General features: G+C 35.9%; 1 protein-coding gene across 2 annotated transcripts in view; it reads left to right on the top strand.

Moving 5' to 3' along the window:
- asic2 (acid-sensing (proton-gated) ion channel 2) overlaps window positions 1-13,930 on the top strand; it is a 358,414-nt gene that overhangs the window by 182,774 nt on the left and 161,710 nt on the right. The window lies entirely within an intron of this gene.

The raw sequence follows: 13,930 nt of genomic DNA, 5'->3' as shown, positions 1-13,930 counted from the left end.
AAACATCTGCAAAGGTTTCCTGAACCTTTAAAATGGTCTCTCAGTTTTGTTCACCTAGCTACACAATCATGTGGAAGACTGCTGATCTGACAGTTGTCCAGAAGACAATTATTGACACCCTTCACAAGGAGGGTAAGCCTAAAACATTCATTGCCAAAGAAGCTGGCTGTTCACAGAGTGCTGTATCCAAACATGTTAACAGAAAGTTGAGTGGAATGAAAAAGTGTGGAAGAAAAAGATGCACAACCAACCGAGAGAACTGCAACCTTATGAGGATTGTCAAGCAAAATCGATTCAAGAACTTCACGAGGAATGGACCGAGGCTGGGGTCAAGGCATCAAGAGCCACCACACACAGATGTGTCAAGGAATTTGCTGAACCACAGACAACGTCAAAAGGGCATCTTACCTAGGCTAAGGAGAAGAAGAACTGGACTGTTGCCCAATGTCTTCTTTTCAGATGAGAGCAAGTTTTGTATTTCATTTGGAAACCAAGGTCCTAGAGTCTGGAGGAAGGAAGGAAAAGCTCATACCCCAAGTTACTTGAAGTCCAGTGTTAAGTTTCCACATTCTGTGATGATTTGGGGTGCAATGTCATCTGCTGGTGTTGGTCCATTGTGTTTATTGAAAACCAAAGTCACTGCACCCATTTATCAACAAAGTTTTTGAGCACTTCATGCTTCTTTCTGCTGACCAGCTTTTTGAAGATGCTGATTTCATTTTCCAGCAGGCTTTGGCACCTGCCACACTGCCAAAAGCATCACAAGTTGGTTAAATGATCATGGTATTGGTATGCTTGATTGGCCAGCAAACTCAACAGACCTGAACCCCAGAGATAATCTATGGGCTATTTTCAAGAGGAAAATGAGAAACAAGAGACCAAAAAATGCAGATGAGCTGAAGGCCACTGTCAAAGAAACCTAGATTTTTTAAAGCAAAAGGAGCCCCTGCCAAATATTGAGTAAATGTACAGTAAATGAACATACTTTCCAGAAGGCCAACAATTCAATATTTTTTTTCTATGACATTATAAATGATTGAGATGCACCTATAAATAGAAGATTTTTGTAAGTATTCTTTCCTACATTTTTAAGTACATATCCACCACATCCAGCACTTTATTTTAATAAAGGAATAGTTCACCCAAAAATTTAAATTGTAACCATTTACTCACCTTCATGCCATTTCAAACTTGTATAAGTTTCTTTCTCATGTTGAACATAAAAGGAGATATTTTGAAGAGTGCTGGCAATTTAAAAGTTGTTGGTTCCAGTTTACTTCCATATTATTTCTTTCACTTCTGTAGAAGTCAATGGGGACCAAAAACTATTTAGTGTTTGGCTCTTTTTTTAAATTCTTTTAATTATCCTGTTTTGTGTTAAGCATAAGAAATGTATACAGGTTTGGAACGACATAAGGGTGAGCAAATGATGACACAATTTTCAGTTCTGATTCTAGGTAGCTGATTTAAAACAAACAGGACATTATTTCTGAAATATTACCAGGGGAAATGATTCTCAAGTCGATATAAAGTAATCTCCACCATTAATTAATAGGTAGTTTAGCATGAACTAATGATGAATGAAAAAAAAAATTAACAAATAAGGAATTAATTCATGCTAATCCTATTAATTAAGGTATTAGTGCATTATAAATCTTGTACCCTTATTGTAAAGTGTTACCATAATATTTTTTCTGGATTACAGCAGAATTTCACTAGCGACACCCCTGCATGCAACAAAGGATATAATAAATGTAGTGGTGTTTAAGAAATAACAAGAATTTGTCACAATTGGCAATTAGTGTTCGGTCAAGATAGTCAATTAGTCATCCAGACCATCCAAGAAAAGTTTATTTAGATTATCTTGTTGTTTTAATATTTGTAGCAGTTGTATTTTAATTAGAATGCTCTGCTTTGGCTATTACACCGCTGCATGGTAAAACTCTCTCAAAAAGTTGCATCATTCCCTTTAAAGCACATTGGCCATTCTTTGGCCATTCTTTCACATCTCACGCTGTGTTTTTGAGAATGTTGCTGGAAGCATATTTAAGTTAACGATAGTTCCACTTTTGAAAACCTTTTTTTTTCAGTTCTGTGAGTTCTGTTTAGCTGTTTTTGAGTGCAAGACCACAACAGTGATGCAAACCTTAAATCAGCCTAACTGCACTTGGCTTTCTTATGACTAATTAGCTGACCAGTGATCCAGGCAACCAACAGACTAGTTTTGTCAATGTATCGTCATAAATATAGTTTCAGTCGGAGAGAAAAATCTGTAAAAGGTAATTTGTTCACTTAAACTACATGTCTCTTGATAAATGCATCTTTCTTGTTGGCAGTGCCTGCAGGTCTGATTCCAGCTGCTCTGGTTGACAGAAAGTTACATGTCTCACTTTCAGCTCTGTGTGGCCAGCTGCTGTCTGCACTGTGTAGCCGACCCATTACAACAGTGCATCTGTGTGAAGCAAAATACACCATTGTTCCCGCCAAAGACCCCCTCATCTTCCTTTTCAGAAACTCCCACCTAAGTATATAAAAGCAGGTTAGCCAAAGAGATGATATTCATCCCCCTATGAAAACAAATTGTAGAGGGTAGTAGTAATAGTTAGGTATATGCTATTGTTTGTGGCTGTGAAATCAGACTGACATCCACTAGCAACCAGTTGACCACAAAGCTGTAGCCAGCAATAATTTAACACACTTTTATCCAAACACATTACAGTTCACTTACTACAGGAACAATCCCCCTGGAACAACTGCAAGATAAGTGCCTCGCTCAAAGGCCCACTGGTGGTGGTTTATGGCTCATATGATCAAACTTCTGGGTTTCAGACCACATACTGCGGTGAACAAAAGAGAAAGGAACCCTCAAGGAACCCTTCCTTAAAGTAAACATAAATGATGATCTCTTTATGGATGTAATTTCAGGTACAATTGAAAATCTCTTATGCTCACAATACTGAATTTATATGATCGAAAAAGGCACAACAAGTAATATTGTGAAATATAATTAGTCATAATTTCTTCTGTTCTGTGTCAGTCTTCGCTGAGTGTTCACGACAGTACCACGATGAATGCATATGGTGCTACTAACGCAGGAATCGGCCTACTGATGTAAAACCTGGAGGCACTGTGGCTTTTTACGTTTTGCGTTTGTAAAGAGAGGAATTTAAGTTGTTTAAGTTGTGCTTAAAAAGTATTTTTAACAAAGGTCTTATGGGTTTTGAATGAAACAAGGATGAGTAATTAAAGGGATAGGGTAGTTCACCCAAAAATGAAAATTCAGTCAATAATTACTCACGCATGTCGTTCCAAACCCGTAAGACCTTTGTTTGTTTTCAGAACACAAATTAAAATATTTTTTTATGAATTCCGAGAGCTCTCTCACCCTCCCATAGACAGCCATCTAATTAACATGATCAAGGCTCAGAAAAGTAGCAAGGAGATCGTTAAAATAATCCATGTGACATCAGAGGTTCAACCGTAACTTTACAAAGCTAAGGAAATAGTTTTTGTGCTTATTAATAATTTGTTATTTATTAATAATTATGCTTAATCATAATTTGTTGCTTATTAATGGTTATTACAGTAGTTGTTAAATTTAGGTATTGTGTAGGATTAGGGATGTAGAATATGGTCATTCAGAATATGAGCTTTATAGGTACTAATAAACAGCCAATATGTTAAAAATAAGTATGCTAATAAGCATATAGTTAATAGTGAGAATTATTCCCTATTCTAAATTGTATGTGGAAATTTATATGGAATTTTGGGGCTGGAACCAATGAAGCCAATGGGGCTTACTGTAGATATTTACATATTTTGTAGAAATATAACACAAGTGAATAATTTATCCCCAACACAGAAAATTAAATCATCATATACTCAATCTTATGTTGTTCCAATCCTGTATAACTTACTTTGTTCTGCGGAATACAAATGAAGATTAGGAATGTGAAGACTGAACAGTGCTATTTTTATTTCTTTCTTCTTCTTTTTTATGAATTTTTTGTCCGAATAATGAGGTCCTAAACAACATTGACAATGAAGGGGAATGTTGTTTTCGACCTCATTACATGGACAAAAACATTCTTTAATGTTTCACAGAAGAAAGAAATTCATTCAGGTCACGTGTGAGTTTTAATTTTGTTTAGGAAGCACGCATAGTTATTGACTGATTTGCATGCACTACGTTTCCCTCCAGTAGCTAATTACAAACTGCTAGGCTTCATGTATCCCTGCAACATGCACAGCATGCTTGGCCTGATCTCAAATCAGAGCTGAGCCCAGATGATCCATGTAATATAAACACCCTCTCAGCTGAGTTTCATCAGCACAAATGATTGCCTGGGCTACTTAGTTCACTTTGTTTGGAGTAATTTTTCATTTGCGTAATTATAAACACCGCCACTCTGAATCACGTAAATGAGATAAAGAGTGCTGTTCATTATTAAGACAGCATTTGGTTTTACCACTGGTTTGTAAAAGGATCCCATTACACTGCTGTTAAAACCCTGTTCAGACAGCAGGATTAGGACTGGATTTGGAGAAGGGTAAAGTGTAGCTGTCCTCAGAGATAGAGGATATGTAGGAATCGAAAATGAGAGGTCCAGTTGTTACAGGAAAAATCATGACATGAACTGACTAAACATTTGTCACGTTCTGTTCAATGTGCTGTTCCTGTGTCACAGCAGTGCTCAAGTCTAGAGCTGAACTCATACCAGACTCCCTTCATCAAGTGCTCCTTAAATGGTGTGTGGCTGAACGCTGTGCATCAGCTGTTTCCAAAGGACCCTCAGGATGGAAGTTATAAAAAATTGAAAAATTCTCCTGCTCTCTTTTAGAGCTAGTTAGACATATTAAGTGGTGAGCGACTATGCCCTTTATAGATGGCAAAATAGCGAGAGCTATGAGATATGTGTTGCATAAGATTTATTCTTCCTGTGAGTTTCCATCACACAATGCCACCTACAAAACATTTAGACGTCTATACACTTGGAAATGTCTGTATTTATGTTTTTCATAATATCTGCACTATCGCTGAACGTTTTGTCTGTTTGTCTATTTTCTTCAACCTGCTATAGTAAATCCTGTTTCAGTGACCTTGGCTTACACTGCCCATTAAGTGTTGCATGTCATGGCCCCCTGGTAAAATACTAATTTGTTCTCTCTTGTACAATAATATAGTCCTGAATGGCAATACATCTTTGGGATATTAAGGAACTGTAGGGAAAAGTGCAAATATTGTATCAATTATTAGTTAATTTCAGTTGATCCAAAAACAAGCCAACGGTCTTCTGACAGCAGATGCAAATAATAAAGTACAGTAACAAGACCAACAATATTGTACACTCTGTAATTACAGTAAAGATTAAAACAACAAATATTTTCACTATTATTGCCAAGTGTATTTTCCTGCTAGCCCTTATTTAGTCCTTCCTGTTCCTGTCCTCATTGTGTGTATTCATCTCCATCTGTGTTTTTTAAAGATCATTATTGTAGGTCCCCTTTGCCATCCACCCCAACCCTCCTCATGAACACATTGTTTTCTGCTAAGTTCCTCCTTTCGGCATGTCTGCTCTGTTTGGCCAGCTGACCCAGTGCATTGTGATTGGCCAAACACTGCAAGCACTGTTTGGAAATGTAACGCCCCTTTATGTAATGTGAGCTTCATCTTTCAAATTTAATGTAAAGTTAATAATGACCTTAGTTTTACCATCAGTTCAAGCCCGAAAGGGGAACAATGTGGCGTTACAGACACAGCGAAGAAGCTCATATGTGTTTGCAGTACACAAGCCACGGACATTTAAGACAGTTGACTCCACTGTGTGACCCTGTCTCTTTTTCTTTTTCTCACACACAAACACACGCGATGCGCAAAACTCTGCATTTGAACATTCAATAGCAAATACTATGTTATTGTAACTAATAAAAAAACATACTTACAGTAGCTGATTCAGAAGTGCCAGATTGTTGTAGCAAAGTCAGAATTACCTCCTCTTCTAGGTTTACAAAACATCATCCATAAAATGTGTTGCTGGTCTGTTGTAAGTAATCTTAACGATTCTTAAAATGCATCTACTTTTGGAAGGCCAAATAAAGTGCATTTGCCTTCACCTAGACACACTCATCATCTCATCATCATCGTAGACATGTGGGGGCGAATAAAGAATATCTCTTTGGATTTGAGACTTTAGTCTTTGCAACTTTACAGATCTTCTTCATGCACCAAGAGCTTGTAAATTTACACTAAGTGAAAATAGCAATGCATTCTATTTACATTGAGTGAAAAAAGCTGTATTTCTTTAGGGATATGCTATTTATACTGAGTGCAAACAACTATAGATTATATTTACACTATGTTAAAATAGCAGGATTTTCAGCTATTTATGTTATTTATTGCAAATATTATCGGCGCCTCAGTTTTGTAGTACATTATGCAAAATTATGCGTTTATAAAGTGTAAATTATATTTTTGATTAAAATGATTAAATGGATGTCACCTTATTAGTACAATATAAGTCCTCCCTACACTATTTGCACTTAGTGTAAATAGACACAAACATTGTGGGTAATGCTCTACAAAAAAATTAAATGCTTTAGGTATCATGAACCAAACGTGAACATGATTTATGAATCTAGGTTAAGGGTAATTTAATATGCTCTTGTTCATAGTTAATTCATGTTTGTTCACAGTACAGAAAACCATATTATACAGCTTGAAACTTTAAGATTAACCAACATTAACCAAGATCAGCAATTTATTATTTCATGTTAGCTATAATGTTACATGCAGAACTTTATTGTAAAATGTTTTCAGATTCGGTTGGATGTATTAGGTTGTAAAACCACTTGTGACCCACTCTGTTAGACCATGCTACTTTATATTTTGCGGTGTTTTCGAGTACACATATATAAACAAGCAGTGAACTTTGACCTGCCCATTACTGTGAGAATGTGTATATAATGTTAGACTCCTGTGAGGCTCTGATCATTCGAATCTCATTACCTGGCTCATCACTGAGAGAACTGACCTATGGCACACAGGTACCAAACGTTATTAGCCCTCATTACAGTACCTAACCTCTACAACAAAAACAAATACACACACACACAGGTACGGTTACATAAGGTATAGTCCTTCATTAGGGAGCTCAGCGCTCACAGCAGGCTCTGTTCCGTGAGCTTCATACCTCACGGCGAGTTTAGGGTCCTGAACTCACACTGCTCATTATATCCCTCCACCACACACTCCATCGCATACTTACTGTACAACATCCAGCAGAGATACACACTCATTCTGCATTCAGCCATTGTGCTCAAGTACACACCTCTCCAAATGGTTTTTTAAAACTCTTGTTCTAAACAATACCTGGAAGTTTAGACAAATAAAAAGGAATTCTGAAAATACCTAATGTATATTGTATAATATACTCGATCGTTGTATACTGCCATTCTAAAGTTTGGGGTCAGTAGGATTTATATTTTATTTTATTTTTTATTATTAATACTTTTATTGAGCAAGGATGTAGATCAAATGTGATGATAAAGACATTTACAATATTTTAAAAGATTTCTGTTCTTCTTTTTTTTACTTTCTATTAGAACAATGGTTTCATGGTGATTTCACAAAATTATATTTAGATATTTATATTTATATATTAAAATATTAAGCAGCAAAACTGTATTTAACATTGATAATAATATTTAAAAAAATATTAAGCAGCATATTATAATAAATTCTGAAGGATCACATGACATTGAAGACTGGACTAATGATGCTGAAAATTCAGCTTTGCATCACAGGAATAAATTACATTTTAAAATATTCTAAAATAGAAAAGAGTTATATAAGAATGACATATTGAATTATAATAATGAAATTAAAAATAATAATAATAATAACTTCCAAAACATTACCCCATCTTTTAAACAATCATGTACTTAAAGGGTCCACCCAAAAAAAGATTTATTCATCACCATCATGTTGTTCCAAAGCTGTATGTATTTCTTTGTTCTGTGGAACATAAAAGAATATATATTCTTCAAAATATCCTCTTTTGTTTGGCACAGAAGAAAAAGCAATATCTTTATGGAAATGGAGGTTGTCTATTAGAAGAACACTCAATATTAAAGAACATGAATAATCAATCATGCTTAATCAAAATTGCATGTGAACAGCACAAATAATGTCATGGCAACCTAGATAAAAGATGGGGTGTTGGAGTGTATGTTAGGACATGCATTTGTTATTAACTTAAGAAACGCTCCAAGTGATTCAATGATTGCATGTTGTACTACTGGGGCCTTGGGAAACAAAAGTAAACTAAAGGAATTAAACCACAACACTCGAGGAAAAGCCCCAGACAAAATAAAATTAAGATATGAAATATATATTTGTAAAAGGGGTGCATATGTACTCACCACAGAAGTGCTCTGGGCAATGCATAAATGCTTTTGTTTCCACCGGAACTGAAATAAGAAAAATGTCCTTGCTTGCCTCTGCCTCCATAATAGTAAATCACATATAATTCATGTCAAGAAAGGTTGAATGTTTTCCCAGTATAAATTGTATCTGATGGTTTGTGCCAAGGCAAGCATCACTATTACTCATACTCATTTGAACAAACCCCTATCCTTAAGTATTACATTTGGCATGTAACTTGTTCAGCAGTATTTGTGCAACAGACACTAATGAGACCTCAAATCACATGGTATATTTTTCACCCAGTTGATGACGAAACACTTTTACATCATGTTTTGCTCAGGAAAGCACCGCTCACATATTTAAAAATGTTAAGTTGCTTTATACTGTTGCTGATTTTCTGTGTGTACCCATGTATGCAGTTTTTGGAAAATAAAAATAAAAGTTATTAAGATGTACTCACTCAGTAAATAATGTTAGCAATGTTATTGTCAGGCTTTTCATGAGCAGATCTGGTCTTCATTGATTCACAGCACCCAGGATCATGATATTACATTATATAACATATGGCACCTTGGTAAAATGAAGATAACTGCATGTTATTGACTTCTGAATGCAGTATCTGCTAAATATTACACATGTGAAGGCAGGACAGCTGGAGACTTGTTTCACATGGACAAATCTTATTGCACAATACTTCAGCAGTGTTTTGCAATTTCCAACTATTGTTTAAGCCAAAAATCTATGAAATAGATTTGAATCAAAAACAAAGCTCGCAAGGACAGTTTCTTCTGATTAGAGCCCATTGGTTGTTATCCAGAGCACTTCTGAGATTCAGATTCATGATTTGTGAAACAAATGTGAACATTTCAATCCAGTTTGATCAGTTATTTCAAATGAGGCATTGTTATTTTTCAACAACATTTTTTTGCTTTCAGTTACTATGCTCCTGCAGAAACACAGTTTTCCTTGTTCTCTTTTTCTCTTTCATTGGGTAGTGTTTTTATTTATTTATTTCATTTTAACCTGCTGATGTGATTTCATGGTTTCATTTCACATTCTGAATTGAATTAATTTCTTTTGAGCATGCTTGTATCTTTCCAGCCCCTGATATCTCTCTCCTCTGTTTTTAACCCCCTGGACAAGAAATTTAACACACCTCTGTCACACTTTTACAGCTCAACATACTCCTTCTCAGCACAGATTATTGAGTGTGTGTGTTTGCGTCTTACATTTCTGTAAATTTCTCATTAACTTGAGCATTGGCATTTTTCTATATCTCTGTGTAAATGTTTTTTTTTTTTTTTTCATTTCCCTTCCTAATTCAAAAACTCATTTAAGTTTTTCTTTGCTCAAAGATTAATTACATTAACATTATTTTCTCTTTGACTTACTCTCTGGTGTTGTCATTTAATTTGTTTTACACCGGAGTTATTTCCTGTCAGTTATCCCCTGCTGGTAGATACTGTAACTACACCACTCTGCTGACTAAAACACATTTGGTGGTCATTCAGAATTAATTTTGTCATTTGTTCACAATAAAACTTATTGTAAGTTGAGCATCAATTAAAAATATTTAATTATATAATACACTGAAAAGAATTAGGTGCAAAAACAGTTTTCACTTAAAAACTGCTAGTAAAAGACTGCAGAGAAACAAAATGTAACAATTATACAAAATTTTTGAAGTAGAAAAACTGAAGAATTAAAAAAAAAAAATGTTTTACACATTTGAAAACATTTGTCTAGTACCAGATTTTGTGGAGAATGCGAAAAGTGAAATGAAAAAACACGATTGCATCTCTGTGTAAACCTCACTCCCCTGATCTCAAGAGACTATTGGCTGCAGTCATTTAGCCTCCTTGTTAATGTGTCCGCCTCCCATGCCCAAGGCCCACTCGGAGCGAGGACGAGGTGTGGCAGTGAGGACCCGGGAGAGAGGGGTTACATGTGCATGTCATATTTTATTATTATTCCATTAAAAAATTATGTAAAATAAAGAACAACAGTAACAAACATTATAAACACTATAAGTATGTACTGTATTGTAGTTCCCCTCACCCCACTGCAAATCTATTAAATTTAACATAACAGGGCTAAAAATTGTATAGTATAAGTATAAAACCTGCTAAAAAGTATAGTGGTATTAATCCTAAACAACATTTATTCTAAAAAGCAAGTGTAACTAAAACTAGTGTTGAGCTCATGTTACTCTCTCATTCGGCATGAATCCAAATGTGTGCACTGCGCACTGTTTTGTGTGCCTGCCTCTTTGGAATAAGTTACAGCACATTTCAGATGATGAAATAAATTTGCAAACTTAATTGTCCTCCCCTGTCTACTGTCTTTGATGTCACAGCTCATGCTGTTGTGGTGCCATAAGCCAGTCAGCTTTCTCATGTTATTTTTCTGCGGCGATGGCTTAGGTGACGGGCTCCTGTGGCCTGAAGTGAGAATCCATGCGGAAAGAAACAGATTCGAGCAACAGCTGTTAAGATAAATGGGAATGTTAAAAGATAGCTCTCTTAGGGTATTATAGATGTCTTTCCAGACCAATCCTCAGCCGCACATCCCTAAAGCTCATCCCATTACAGCCCGACCAATCTCCTGTCACATATCCTTAAAACCACCCCTTTTATCCTCTGCATCTAGAGCACTTCAAAGTGACAGCTTAAAAGTTGATTACACTCCTGTGTAACATTAACAATTCGGGTCTTTTGGCTAAAACAAAAGAAAAAAGGGCATTAAACATTTATACTCATTCATTAAGTCTAAAAGATAGTCTCACGTTAACTGTATAAAGTATTCATGCTCTCTAGCACCAGCCCCAGAGCACTGGATCAGATGCTGATTTACCGACCTTGCTATGCTTGTGTATTGTGCTAAATGTTAGTCATTAATCAATATCTCTATGTGCAGTGACACAGTTCACAAGTCCCCAGCCGCCTTCACTATATGGCTACCTCAATATGCAATCAGATGCATTTTTCCTCAGGAGTTTCATATGAAGTGGCAAATGGTTGTAGATGCTGTTGGACTCGATAGCGATACTGTACCTGTGGCTGTAATTACGCCTGATTTGTGTCTTGGGCTTAAACTGTGATTCATCCAAATGGGTAATTTTCTCATTTCCTCCTCTCTGTTCTTCCTAATTAAAGCTCCTCTGTTTTTAGCATCTCTCTCCAAACCTGCTATTGCACCCATCTTGAACGTAAGAATTATTTTTTTTTAAGCATCAACTGTAGCTTCTCCTACGAACCATTTGTATAATTTCCTTTTGTCATAATATGCATTATCATGAATGCAGAAGCCATGTCAAATCTACCCTTGAGATAAAATCGCTGGTTGCTAGAATAGTCAGGTGTGAGAATGGGCAATGCCGGTTATTTTCTTTTCTGTCCCATTTCAAGAACAATCAAGGCAAATATACCAATACAATTACTGCTATTAAACTAAAAGGATTCTTGGAATAAAATGGGTAATTATAGTCATTTACAAACCCATTGTTAATACCACTAAAGACATTTCCATTCACTAGCAACAAGAATTATTTTACTATAATTATAGATGACTAATTTTAACAACTATTATAGTTTATGTCAAACACCACACAACCTATCATCCTATAATAATCGTCACATATTTATATATGTTTTATAATTATTCAAATTATGTTGGCTAAATGAGTGCTGTGCTGAGCAGGAGTGCAATTGGTTAGAAGCAGATTTCCTAACTTATATTTTAATGACTGCTAGCTGACATGTAGTTGCAAAGTTACTTATAGTTAGTACACTGTCTAAAGTGGACTATCACAATAAAGTGTTACTGAATATCCTTCTCAACTATTTGCTATGCATTCTCTTTTGCTCACCAATAGGGCCTTTTGCACCTCTTTAGTTCCAGAACTAAATGTACAGTACTGAATAATGGTACTGTTTCCCAGTGCCATTTAAAGGTTTGCATTCGCATCGACCGTGTGTACTAGGATGTGATGTAAGCCGGTCGACAGCGATGTCATTTGTGCATGGCATTCAACAACGTTAACAAAGAATAATAACGTAACAGGAGGATGGTGGACGCTGTGATCGGAGCTGTGTTTTTGTTGTGTCTCATGGGTTTCACAATAATGGACATGGAATGTCATTTTATAAGTAAAGCGATTGAAAGAACGGAAAGGAGGACTAATGCTGCGTTCCAGGTAGGTTTTTGAGCCCATGAATCACGACTTCAAACCACGACTCCCGACTTTGTAGCATTTCAGGCAAGTCACGCCAAACTTCCTGAGCGCAAGGAATTTTAGCTAGATTATTAAATTTACTGCAACGTTATATTGTTCTAAACTCTATTTCTACCATGTACCACTTGCATAAACACTGCATCCATAGACAATATTGTTCGTAGGGGCTGCCATAGTTGTTTTGTGGGCTATGTGACGTCAGAAATCGAAACTGGGAGTACATCGATCTAGTACGAGTTCAAGGGTGGAAAGTCACGGGTTTGACTGCCGTTCTGCTGCACTTTCACGAGTAGAAAGTTGTAAAAATGCGGGTTATGGGTTGCCTGGAACGCGCCATAAGAATCTCGACAACTGGCAGTGCTACATTTGCTACAAGTGCCTGCACTTCAGCGTCCATACATTCATCGGTGTTCATCATAATTGCGAAATAAGTTGACACAATGTTTACAATAAGTTTTAAATAATGGTGGGTTGAGGGTGTTTTCGAACATGTCTGGTCACTTACGTGTTCTACTTACGTCACTTGTAGTACCAGTTGTGCTGGTTAGACCCTAATTTGATTCTCAAAAAAGGTGATCCGGTACTAAAATAATAAAAACGCCCAAAAGTGGGTAGTTTGACAATTAGTTCTAGTACTATGAAAAGGTTCCTATGGTGCAAAAGGCCCTAATTCTGCAATTATTTAATCAACACAACAATAAAAACTGTACAAATATTGTGAAATAGTATTATCATTTTCTTATAGATTTCCTGTTTGAATATATTTTAAAAGGCAATTTATTCTTGTGATTCCTGCGTAAAGCATTGTTATTCCAGTTTTCAGAGTCACATGATCCTTCATAAATCTTTACATTACAATTTGATGCTCAAGAAACAATGTCGAAAACAATTGTGCTGTTTTGATTTGATGTAAGGATTTGAAAATGCTTTGTGAAAAGAAACTCTCTCTTCTCTTTCTCTTGAGTCAATCATCTTTTGAACAGTTACAGTTCATTTAACTTCTAAAATGTGAATGCATGTGAAAGAGAAACTAAATTTGTAATTGGTTCTTTGCTCTGTTAACCATTCAGAGCCTAGCCCAGATGTTTGATGCATTAATCAGGAGTGCAGGCTTTTGTTTCTGTGATGTCTCATCCTTTACATCCATAAGTTTGAAGTTTTTCTGGATGACTCTTAATCTCTTTCTCTTGTTGGGCAGCAGGTTTTTAATTTCCCACTTTTTAATTCTGTTTAAAACCAATGCCTTGTTTGAGTTTTCCAAGTACTAAAAC

This window comes from Carassius gibelio, chromosome B3 (genome assembly GCF_023724105.1).
Source record: "Carassius gibelio isolate Cgi1373 ecotype wild population from Czech Republic chromosome B3, carGib1.2-hapl.c, whole genome shotgun sequence".
NCBI classification, from domain to species: domain Eukaryota; kingdom Metazoa; phylum Chordata; class Actinopteri; order Cypriniformes; family Cyprinidae; genus Carassius; species Carassius gibelio.
Note: the sequence above shows the minus strand (reverse complement) of the source record. Positions and strands in the feature narration are given on the sequence as shown.